Source organism: Ascidiella aspersa, chromosome 3 (genome assembly GCF_963924565.1).
Source record: "Ascidiella aspersa chromosome 3, kaAscAspe10.2, whole genome shotgun sequence".
In the NCBI taxonomy this organism is placed as follows: domain Eukaryota; kingdom Metazoa; phylum Chordata; class Ascidiacea; order Phlebobranchia; family Ascidiidae; genus Ascidiella; species Ascidiella aspersa.
This window is the reverse complement of record NC_139449.1, coordinates 34,997,449-35,009,919: the sequence shown is the minus strand read 5'-3', so window position 1 is coordinate 35,009,919 and position 12,471 is coordinate 34,997,449. Positions and strand designations below refer to the sequence as shown.

Below are 12,471 nucleotides of genomic sequence, written 5' to 3'. Positions count from 1 at the left end.
TACTTATCATTAATTTACTAACCCGTTTTTCCATTTCCTACAGGTTTCATTTGTTGCAAAATAAACATAAATCAAATAAAATTTTGCATCAAAAATGTATACCTGATATTACCAGAGCCTTGCAGAAAAAAACTTAAGCAATGAGCAACAACTGCCGCCCAAGGTAGTTTGGTGTGTCATAAACTCACTAAACCAACAAAGCAATATGCTCAGTTTAAACACGATACTTGCTCTGTAAACATTGTGAATAAATTCACTGTTGCAATAAACAGTCTGATCAGAGTTTTAGTAAAGCGGTTAATATGTATCCGTAACATGCAAATTCTAAACACTAGTCAAAATATGATAGCCTTGTGGCTGAATGTAGATTGCATCCAGCAAATCACATTTTATTTTAGTGTTTTGAATGTTAACATATAAACATAAGCATCTTAGTATTTTGTTTATCATATGGTCATTAGGATTACCAGTTTACAATTCTTTTTTGTTAGTATCAATATTCAATGAATTTATTTTTATCAACATATATACAAATAAATACAGCTAAATATAAAAAATTAATATAATATTGTAATTTATCAAAATTCCTAAACGCCCCATATGGTGCTTTTAATGGGGATATATTTATATATTAGGTTGGATCTCATGAAATTTTTCACAGTAATATGATTTATTTACAACTATTTACTAATCAACTGTGAATGGTAAATAATAATTTTTAGTTTCAGATTTTAAAACACAATTATACACTGTATAAATCTATAAAACTTGTCAGCAGCTGTAAGCACAAAAAATTCTGAATTTTTAAATTGTTTATTGACTCAAATTTTTTATCAATTCTCACAACACTTTTTGTGATTTCATGTAAAACAACAAACAGACCCGGCTTGTGAGGGATGTTTTTCTTGCTAAAAACAGAGATTTTGAATTGATGACATACTATTAATATGAACTGCTCTGGGCTAATTGATGAGAAATAATTTTGTTCCAATACGGTTTATTAATATTTTCTGAATTTAATACAACCTAATATTTCTTAAACTATAAAGCACACACAAACATTAATTATTTCAGCCAGACTTGAAGTGTTATGGATATACAGTTGTTTTATGGCAACTTGAAAATTTAGATGCCGGCAACGCATTTACCATAAAGGGAAGAGATCATTTAAATTACATTGTTTAATAAAATTATGATTATAATTTATATTGCGCAGGATTTCAAGCCCACTCATGATTGCAAGACTTTGGAGGTTCTAAAATAAATAAATAGAAAATATATCTGACTACTTGTTTGAGTGAAACTATAAACAATTCAATCTAATGCAAAGGATGTATCTGTTTATTCCGCACCATCTGAATTTAGTTAACATCGGCCGATATATTTGGTGTTTCTCTAACCAGTCGCATTGCATGTTCTTTTTTTAAATTTTTGTTGTTCATTTTAACTGCCCTCGCAAAATAAACAAATTGCACTAAAAAAACGTTTTTTGACTGCTTTTGTTTACACCATTACCTTTAAAGTTGTAAAGTTTTACTTATTTTATTGCAAGCCACTGTATTAGACATAGTGTTGTATTTATCAACAGGGGGATACTGAATACCATCTTATTTAACTCCATTATATCGAAACAAACAAACTGCCACTATATTTTAACATGCATATTGTAAGACTGTCAGATTTATTATACACCCAAAAACTTGAGCATTACTGCGCATTCAACGAATATAGCTCATATCACATCATGTCTCACATATATAGAGTTTAAATATTTGATTTTACAGCTCTCACAGTAGAAGATAAAGCGCAAAAGTTACCAAGTCAGAGTTTAGCTTGAAAAGGAAATCTTAATGAAAGGTTGAACAGTTTAACAAACAAACATGCTGTCATATACACAGACACTACAGTATTAATTTGGCACTGCTGGCATATTTTGTCTAACAACAACTAAAAAATAATACCAATCAATTAAATTTAAATTCTGAAATAAAGTCATTTAATTGTAATGTGAAAACAATCCATACTTTTACAATATTTTGCTTTTAGAAAGATGCACCTAAAACTGATGAGGAAAAACATACAAGGTAACATAAAAATAAAGAAGGATGCACAATAAAAAAGTGAGCGGTTAACGAGATACAGTAAATTAAGCATATTCTGTTGCTGTGTAATAAACTCTTCTTCTTTTGATTAATTTAGTGAAAATCATCCTAGCACTGTTGAAATAGCAATGCATATCATTTTAAAAGGGTTGAAACTTACAACATAATAATTAACGGCTTAAAATATGTATCGTCTGTGTAGCTAGTGCACGGTAATTATATGTTTGGGAGACCAAAACATATCTTGTTTTTGCCGTTATTATCTATGCTAAAAATTATTTTCGGGACATGACATATCTTGTTTTTGCCGTTAAATGTTTTAGACCGATTTTGTCCGAAGCTTTATAGAAAAAGTATACATCGAAGAATTCTCAAACAACCTAACATTGAGTGGTATTAGGTGTACAAGAGGTAAAGTATACATCGAAGAATTCTCAAACAACCTAACATTGAGTGGTATTAGGTGTACAAGAGGTTTATTAGTCTGCACCCCTAGGTGCCTTGGATTTAGGAAAAAAATCTAAAATATTGTGACGTAATCGTTTAAACGCTCCGTCGCTATGGACTCCCATCTAGCGGTTGAAAAACTTCAACGCAGAATTTGGTAATATTGTCTTGATTTGTTCAGTTCGACGACGAAGCAACTAGACGCATGCTGCGCTTTATTGACCCGAGGTGCGACTTTCATTGTGCGCAATGACTCGTCTTAGTAATTCATAGGTAAAAGTATAGTATACCATAGGCGTTAAACAACCTTAACAGAGTAATTATATTTGCGTTTTAAACATGTTAGCTGTCCAGAATTTAATAATACGGCCGTATGCACTATCTACATAAAATATATTTATCAAATATTTTTTTCGAATATTACCCAAACACCTCATCAAATTTTAATTATTGTCGCGGTGATACACGAAGAGGCAAGGCCATGTTTTAATGTTTCACCCATCGTATAACGCAGGGAAGCATTGCGAGAAGCTACATTTATATGGCGTTCGTGAACTGTGTCGGACAAATTGGACAAAAAGTCACAACAACTCGAAAGTTCTCATGAAGGTAAAGTTTTTCGTAGGTAAGTGCCTATTTGTAAATGTCTGGGAATGGGATTTTTGTTTTGAGGGGACCTTTGATTGGGAGACAAAAACCTATAAAGTGACGTCATCGTTTTAGTTCGCTGTCGCTATCGACTCCCATCTAGCGATTGAAAAACTACAATACCGATTTCGTATTCGCTTGCTTTGTTGAACTCGCGAAGCGACGAAGGCACCATGCTGCGAGTTTTATTGTCACTAGGGAAATAAGCGGCGTGTGCGACTTGCCTTTTAGAAAGAGGCTTCTCTTAGAAAAAAAAACTTAGTGCTCCTATAACATAACATATTTTACCGCGGCAAATTTAAACGCGAATTTGGAGGCAGTGTACGCCTCTCTGTTCCGCCTGTTGTACATGTTGTTCCAACCAAACATATCAACACCAGGCCTACACAACTTAAAATTGTACAAGAGAAAAAAAATGCTAATGTTGAATGCATTTTTTTTTAAGTCTTAAATACTACGTTTGTTTGGTTTAAATTGGCAAACTTTTCTATTTGAAAGTTGGCGTATTTGGCACATAAAAGAGCTTTGCATATTGTTGAAACAACAGATTTAAAGATTCTGTTTTAACAGTGACTGCTCGTTTAAAGAGAATGATTATATTTGCTTTTAAATATGTTAGCTGTCCAAATTTTAATAACATTGCCGTACGCAATATATCTACGTAAATTCTATTTATTAAATATATGTTTCTATCATTTCCCAAAACCTTGCCGAATTTGAACCCCTTTTGCATCTAAGCCATAAGTTAAGTGGGGAAATTTTATTTATAAATAAAATCAATTAAATTAAAATCAACTTAAGTAAAATAAAACAAAATAAACACCAAGCCCTGAAAATATATCCCTGGACAAAATATAGAACAACCGTACCCCGTCTTGTTATATGGACCGAAGATTTATTTTCGGGACATATCTTGTTTTAGCCGTTATTCTTTTTTGGTTGTTATGGTTTGCTATGGTATGTTTTTGTCCGCAGCTTTATAGAAAAAGTAGACAACGTGCACGGTGTTCGCCTGTCCAGGTCATTTTACTTACAGATACATTTTAAAGAATTTGCACAAAACTCTTTTTTTTAATTTTAAAGAATTTGCACAAAACATTATATACTTATAAAAACTAAAACCTGAAACACAAATGGTAGGTCCTCTGCTGCGAAGTTTCAATTCAACCTCGTTTCAGACTGCTACAGTTTTGGTACAGTGACGATTTGAAATGTGGTAGGTTTTTGGCCACCCTGTACATGTAGTCTCACTTGATAGAAATGCCTGTAAAACATATGTCGCAAAATTTAAATTATGGGGATGTACACTTGTACAGTATTAAATGTGTTTAAATATATGTATTAAAGCCCATGGAAAACAATATCATGAAATCGCGACTGCTGTACACAGTTACATGCAAAGAGTAGGGAAAGGATGAGGCCGATAATACCGAGTGGCAGCTACTCGTTCGATTCTAGGCTTGTATCGGTGCCGATCCGATACCAAATTAATAAAAAAATTTTAGCAATTTTTCGTGATCCGACGCAGTGATTCTACCTTTCAGGTAAATTTGTCAAAAAGTAGGAGGTTATGTAGAGTTTGAAAGTTATTTTCCTATTTTCCTTCTAATTTGCCCAATTTGACGTCACTATACACATGACCGGCGTTAACTGAGGCGTGACCTAGCACCGAACTGTCTGCTTCCAGCGTTTAACATTGGATTCTACTCGATGCTATTGTGTTTAATACGTCTTATTGACTAGCAGCTTGAATCCACGCGTTACGTTATCGTGTGTACTGAGATTTGTGAATATATACTCAACGAGCAATATCAACTGAGTGAAGTAACTCTGTCTAGAGTTCAAGAAGTTAAGGAAAGGTATTCGAGCGACCTGCTCCTTTGGAGTCAGATACAAAAACGTGTAAGCGACATACGCAGTCGTCGGCTTCCGCCTTAAGAGTCAGCGCCTTCTTACACGTAACTACATCCCTCTCATCGCTAAAGTTGATAACCGGTGGTTTCTAAACTTAACGGTAAAGCACATTTTTGCCTAATTACCTGAAATTTACCTTTTAACCTATCAATTTCACCGACTTTGTTTGTTTGGGCATTTGGGCACAGTAATGGCATTTTGGCATTGGCACCATTTCGTATTAGATCGGATCGCGAAACTGTTTGCCCAAAATATATGATATTGGTATCGGAATAAAATGTCAAGTAGCTGACATCACTAGACGTGGTGCCCGAAATACTTAATTCCCGCCTATCTCTTGGCTCTATAAGTTATATACTATCTATCGTGTTAATCATATATATTTTTAATCTTATTTTTTATGTTTAGCATAAATCTCTTTCTTTATTTGTCGCATAACTATAACTGTATACTATTATTTTGTAACGCCTCTAAGCGCAAAGTAAAACAATTGATATGATAGCAACTGTGATTAAACATGAAGGAGGGACGCCTATTTTATAGTTTGCACCCAGGCAAGTTTATGGCAATGGTCTTTATTCTGTGTTGTGTCATAAAAATCATCTATTAAAAAAAATACTTTACCTTGCTAGTTATATTGCATAAAGCTGTGGTTAAAAAAAAGCGCATCATCGGAACGAATTTTCTTCTTTTTTTCTTTCATTAGTATTCTGCGACCTTCTGTGATGTATCCAAAGAAAATATAACGAACAGCAAACAGCCCTATAGGGAAGGTGAACGCACAGTTGTTGTCCTTTCACTAAAAGGCTCGTTTTTCGTTTATTTTTAGTGTCAAGATGGAAAAAATAAGCGAAATTTTGTAGACATGACTAAAAGTAGAATGAAAAAAATAAAGTCAGCTTTACCAAATTAACAATCATTCCCTATTTGACACGACTACTTGTGGACTCTGTTAACCAGAAACCGCTGTGTGACTTTGTAGACATGATTAGAGGTGGACTTTAAAAAAATTATCAACAGATGTACCAAGTTACCAATCTTTTTCAATTGGCACGACTACCTGTGGACTTTGTCGACCAGAAACCATTGTGCGCACATTTGTAGACACCACTAGAAGTGAAATTTAAAAAAAAAATAATTATTGTCAGCTGTACCAAATTACCAATATATTCCCATTGACACGACTACTTGTGGACTTTGCCGACCAGAAATTGCTCGATAGTCTTCCCGATTTGTTCGGGCGAGTCCTCCTGCAAGAAGTGGAGTCCAGCCACCTCGGCGCTCTCAAGGTTCGGCCAGCTTCGGATCTGATCCTTGATAAAGGAGGAGAAGAATCCCGGATCTGCTCCGATGTGGAGTTTGGGAAGATCGGAGGAGCGAGGCATCCAGCGGTTGTAGTCGTCAGTCAGCTGGACCTTGAATTGTGGGAAATACGAAGACTTGGATAACGAGATAATTCAAAGGTACACTATACACAGTATACAGCACGGATCTGTAATGTGGCTTGATAATGAATGTCAAGGTGAGATAGAAGTATATCGGCATTATCTTAAAAAAGCGTGAAATTTAACGACTTATACAACGAGATAATTCTAAGGCACTACTCCGCATCTTGTGTGCCGCGACGTTCCCGGTGCGTTCCCGGTGTTACTTGCGTTTTTTTAATGTATTAGGTGACCATGGGCCCTCCGCAACATGTATTTTTTGCTTACGTTAACTACGCGAATGCAAATTTATTTAGCGCTTCGCGCGAATCTAAATTATGTTTATAGGATATTTAAGCCCATTTCTATTAAATCAGTTTAACCCAACGGCGCCGTGTGTTAAACCGCACCTGAGAAAATGAAGGTCTCGGCAACTTAAACAATATAAAGGATTTTTTTTCGCTTTGCGAGAATTGATAACATCTTAGTTATGTAGCTTTTGCATTAAAAGTAACACCTCCCCAACCTAGATTGTTTATGACGTAACGTTTAAGTTACTTTGTGACGTCACTATTTCACGTAAGATTCAAATTCATCTCAAAAATTTCACGGTCCCAAAAAACGAAAACCCTAGATTCGCGTCTGCGTATCAAAACGTATTTTTTTAGATGACGTTGATTTACTCAACCTATTTGGCTTTGTAACTATTGGATGTTTCAGTGTGGTTAAAAAGTAATTTATTTTAATGTACTAGGTGTTTGGTGGCTAAAAAAGGTGAAAAAACATTACCTTTGTAAAACTTGAAAAATATTACCGCCCTACGATCTGGTTTGGTTGAAATCTGGCGTTTTATTGCATCAGGTGTTTGGTGATCAAAAAATGTTGAAAAAACAGCTTTCTAAAACCAAAAAAACTACACCCTGCCATCTGGTTTGATTGGAATCTCGCGTTTTAATGCATCAGGGTGACTCAAAAAAAGTTTGCTGACTCAAAAAAGGTTGAAAAAACATTAACTTTCTAAAACTTAAAAAAAACTATCGCCATACCTTCTGGGTTGATTGGAATCTGGCGTTTTTAATGCTTTAGGTGTTTGGTGACCAAAAAAAGGTTGAAAAAACAGCTTTATAAAACAAAAAAAATACTCCCTACCAACTGGTTTGATTGGAATCTGGCGAGGCCAGGTAAGAGTTGGTCTCCTATCCTCTCCAGCATCTTTAAATGGCTCCAGGTAAACTTCCATCTCCTCGTCACCCAACTGACGCAGGATGCTGGCAGGAAGAATGTTCTGGACAAACAGTTCTTCTGGAGGAACATGTCGTCACCTGGAGTCAGTAAAGAGCGATTTCAGTGTAAGGAAACAAACACAGGGCTGCCAAAAATTAGATCATTTCATTTTTCCAAATTAGATTAGAATTGGATGATGTTTGTTTACTCAAATTAGATTGGAATTAGAATTACCGAATTCTTGAAATCTAGAACTTAATTAAAATTTAAACTAGAATTACATTTAATTATTTACAATCAACTATATTTAAATTGCAATTCATTCTTATTATAATGCGAATGATAAATATTTCGGTGCTAATTTTTATATGTTTTAGCTTTTCAGAATGTAAAAACCACTAACAAGTCGTTCTGACTGAATAGTAATAATTCAAATTATTTGTTTCGCATGAAAGACTAAAAGGCCATTGGAAAAAGTAGCATTTTTAGAAAAATCCGAAAATATTAGAACTAGAATTAGAGCACACAAGCAATTTACAACTTAGATAATACCGCATTTTTCTATTAATCATTAAATTAGAAAACTAGAATTATCTAGTTGTCCAAGTCTGGCTGCTACACACTTTGAAGAAAATAAAAATTTAAAACACTTTGAAAATGTATAGATTTTCCACGGACCTGGATTACTGAATATATATTTAATATAATTTGAAAATATGGCAGCATAAAAGCCATGGTTAACACAATAACAAATAGTTTAAAATTTTGTTTTACTCTGGGACTTTCTAAACAAATAACCGCAAGCTAGAAATAAAAAAATTCAATGCTATTTAAAAACTTTTAAAAAACAAAGGGTTTTACACATTTTTATTACACAAATTAATTCAAATACTTTTACAGATTAAATAACTAGACGGAAACCTTGCATAGAGACATAGTACTGATAAATTGTTCAAAAACACTTTACAATTTAGGTAATACTCAAACATTTACAATTGGGCATTCAGTTAAATGGTTTCAGTGATTCAATACTAAATTTTACCTGTTATTTGCATTTGGGTAAGTAAAAGGTAAAGATTTAATTGTCCAATTAGAGTAGCGGTCCTCATACAAGTATGGGTATTTTTTACAACTTGACCAAGTGGGGTGTGTATTCAAAGTATACCAATTAGAAGCTTATTTAAGTGGCCTTTAGTTGGTTTTATTAATCTGCCATAAACAACATACCACCGCTTATTAAAATAAGTCAGGAAATGGCTTTATAAATATGCTGTTGCTACCAGCTATATTATATCTATTTTTTTACTGTGCGTGGTGTTGAGCGTGGTAGGCTACATTCCCTGATGAAGGTTTCCTGGATATTTAGCCGAAATGTCGAAAAAAACAAATAAATACCAGAAGAAAAAATTTTTGGTCTAAATTGCTTTAATTGGTAACTGAGAAGTGAGCACTTGGCCTGTATTTGTGCGATACTTGTTATTCAGTCACTTATAAATAGGGTAATTTTTTTAAGAGATTGGCATAAACCTGAAAGAAAATACTGATTCATGGTCCATTGGTGATCAGTAAAACATTAAAAACAAGTAACTGGCAAAGCAAAGACACTAATGTATGTAGTACTTTATATACAAAAAGTATTGATAAAATCAATGTATTTTTATTAGATCAAATTGGGGGTTAAAAATAAATCACCCTACTTATAAATGTAAATCAAAAATTCCATTCCAAATAAACCCAAACATGACAGACAAAAAAGTCCCGTTCTTAATTAACCTCAACCCAGGGTGTGACCAAATAATTGAAAACTAAATGCAAAAAGAGTAACATACCAGCAGGCGATCGCATGGCTTGAAAAATCTTGCGTCCAGCTTCGGGGAATTGCTCCCAGGTCATGGGTGTGACGAGGGCTTCCATGAAAGTGATGGAGCTCACCCTGTTACGATGCATGTTGGCCCAGTGGAAACCCAGTGCAGAGCCCCAATCATGGATCACAAGGACAACCTGGGAAAATATTAAATCCCATGTATAGAAGTAACTGGAAGGTACATATACACAGTGTGTATTCTGCGACCAAGCCTTTCTTAGCTTTAATGGCCATTGATAAATGATAAAGCACACATTATATCTGGGTTGCTTTTATGTAAATAATGATTAGCGCTACATTGCATCAAGTATACCAAAAACAAGGTAAGTCAAGAAGGACCCTATGACAGTGATATATTACAAACCCTTTAAAGCATACTAGGCTAGAATTCCTTTGGTAAGAAGTCTGTGTTTGCATTGCTGCTATACCTCCTTAATGCCTGTCGCCTGAAGATTCATTAAGCTCAACAGTATGACAGCCTACTCCAAAATACGGGTAATAAGTGTAAAGCGACACATGTTATAAATCCGTCTATTATGGTTGTATGTATGAACAGGATACAGCAGACAATGGTGCTATGGTTGTTTCTTAACCAGCTTCCGCTGAGCCTGTGTAGCTCAGTTGGTAGAGTGAAAGTCCTGGTATGACCGTAGGTCGTGAGTTCGAACCTTACCAAAGGCTAGTTAATTTTCTAGCCTGACTTGCTTGCGCGAAATTCCTGATTGGGCCGACTGATTATGGTGTGCCTTATTAAAAGCATCTGCTGTTCCATTTGGAAGTATGTATCATTTTGAACATTTTAAACAACTCTTTTTAACTTAATGATGTTGACTTCTTTATTTATACAAATGTTACCTACTTCCATATGCGCTTTGATACTCCTGCTGCGTTAAAGTAATACCTCCGAATATTATGCATTAAAGTTCTACCTACATTTAACAAAATGGGGTCTACAGAAAATGAAAGACAGTGAACTTTACAATACACAGTTTATTGCTCCTAGAGTATAATATTATGATTGTAATCAGGATTCACTGTTAAACGACAAGTTGTATTCCAATGTTGATCTTTTTATTCCTTCCAATCCTACTTTGACCAGATGAAGCACGATTGTGCGAAAGCTTGTCAACATAATAACACAATTTTTATACAATTTCAAGGCAATCTCCACTATGCACATACAAAAAATTTTTTTAAGTGCAAACAGAAACTTTTGCACAGTGGTTAACACTCAAATCATAAACATTTTACTTAAACCAATATGTAGATGCATCAATTTAAAATGAATATTGACGACCGAAAACCTACTTTACTTGTCAAGTTTACGGAATCCATCCACTTTTTAAGGTAGTTGTAGTGATCCTGGAAGGTGTACATGGATCCAGGAATCTTGGAAGATCTTCCCATTCCCACCAGGTCCGGCGCCAAGCATCTTCCGACACTCTCAACATGGGGAATCACATTCCTCCATAAATAGGAAGATGTTGGGTTGCCATGGTGAAAAACAATTGCTTTGTCGGCTTTAGAAACACCTAAAAACAAAAGAAAGTGGGATGATTTATAAATTGCTGATTGAAAAGTTTTTAATTTAGGAAATGAATTATTGATGTATTTCTATATTAGCAAATTAAACTTCTATTTAATGAAGTGAAGAACACAGAATAATTAGTAGATGTAAATTTAGTGGTTTGCTGCAAAATATGCAGAATTTTATAAATATTTCAGTGTTGAACAAATTTGAGTCAACCTCTGGACTAAAGCGTACTTAAATTATTGTTTTTTAATAATAAGTTAATTTTTTTTCTTTTGGGAGGGGGGGACTTGAACTGATATAATTCGTAGGAAAAACTGATGTAATTTTAATAGTTTTTGAGTTATATTATTCTTAGCTTTGTATAAGTGTTTAGCATTTGCTTTGTGAATCATTGGCACAAAATAAATGACCCAGTTTAACATTTATATACTGATACAAATGACTTGACTTACACTAAACATGTTATAGCAAATACTTGAAAACTAGTTATTTGCAAAGCAACAAAAATTCGACTAAAGTTACCTTATACAAAATAAGGTTTGGCGACTTGTTAAAAACACCAAGACCATTGTTTGATTTAATTCACGAGCCTATGGAAAGTGGTTCGCGTTAAATTAAACAGGATGGTATTTGTAATTGAGTTTAAAATGAAAACCACGTTGAAAAGGTCATATGTCAAACATAGGGGTAACACTAATTTACGGAATGATGTATGGTCGGAATGGTTGGAACGCTCACAGTATTATTATTAAATATAATAACACTTGACCACCTTCACCCAAGCGCTAACCCTCACCCTAACCCAAATATTGTGCGTTGGTTCAATAATTGTTTTAACGGGGTAACACTTAAATTAGTGAGCGTTCCGACCATTCATCATTCCGTAAATTAGTATTAACCAAACATAGTAAACTCCACTATAACAATTAGTAGGTGTAAAACAATTTAAAACAAGGTTTAATAAATTGATTCTGTACACTGCCAACTTACCAGAGTCATAATAACTCATTTGAGCATCGAAAACTTCGATTTTCTTGTGTTTGGAGAAAAAGGAAACCGGCCTTGTGTGAGAATCGCATTTTACGTGATCCAATATGCGACGCATTCGCACAGCAGCCTTTGAAATTGCTACATTCATGTTTTCACGTTCCTTAATCTTGCAAAATGCAAGCTAGGTGACGATTAATTAAATTATTAATTTACTCTGCAAAACTTTTTTATTTACATTTTCGAAATGCTTCGCCGATTGCTGTCGCGCATGACTCAGCATAAAATACGTTGTTTATTATTTGTTAACGAGTAACATACATTAAT

The 12,471-nt window shown here is 34.3% G+C and overlaps 1 pseudogene across 1 annotated transcript; it reads right to left on the bottom strand.

Annotated features, from left to right (window-relative positions):
- Window positions 1-1,736: 1,736 nt before the first annotated feature.
- LOC146162702 (uncharacterized) lies at window positions 1,737-12,368 on the bottom strand (annotated as a pseudogene). The gene is made up of 6 exons (XR_014494736.1): window positions 12,148-12,368; window positions 10,932-11,155; window positions 9,589-9,760; window positions 7,689-7,857; window positions 6,274-6,550; window positions 1,737-4,461 (listed from the first exon to the last, which is right to left on the bottom strand). The product of XR_014494736.1 is annotated as an uncharacterized LOC146162702 (transcript).
- Window positions 12,369-12,471: the final 103 nt, after the last annotated feature.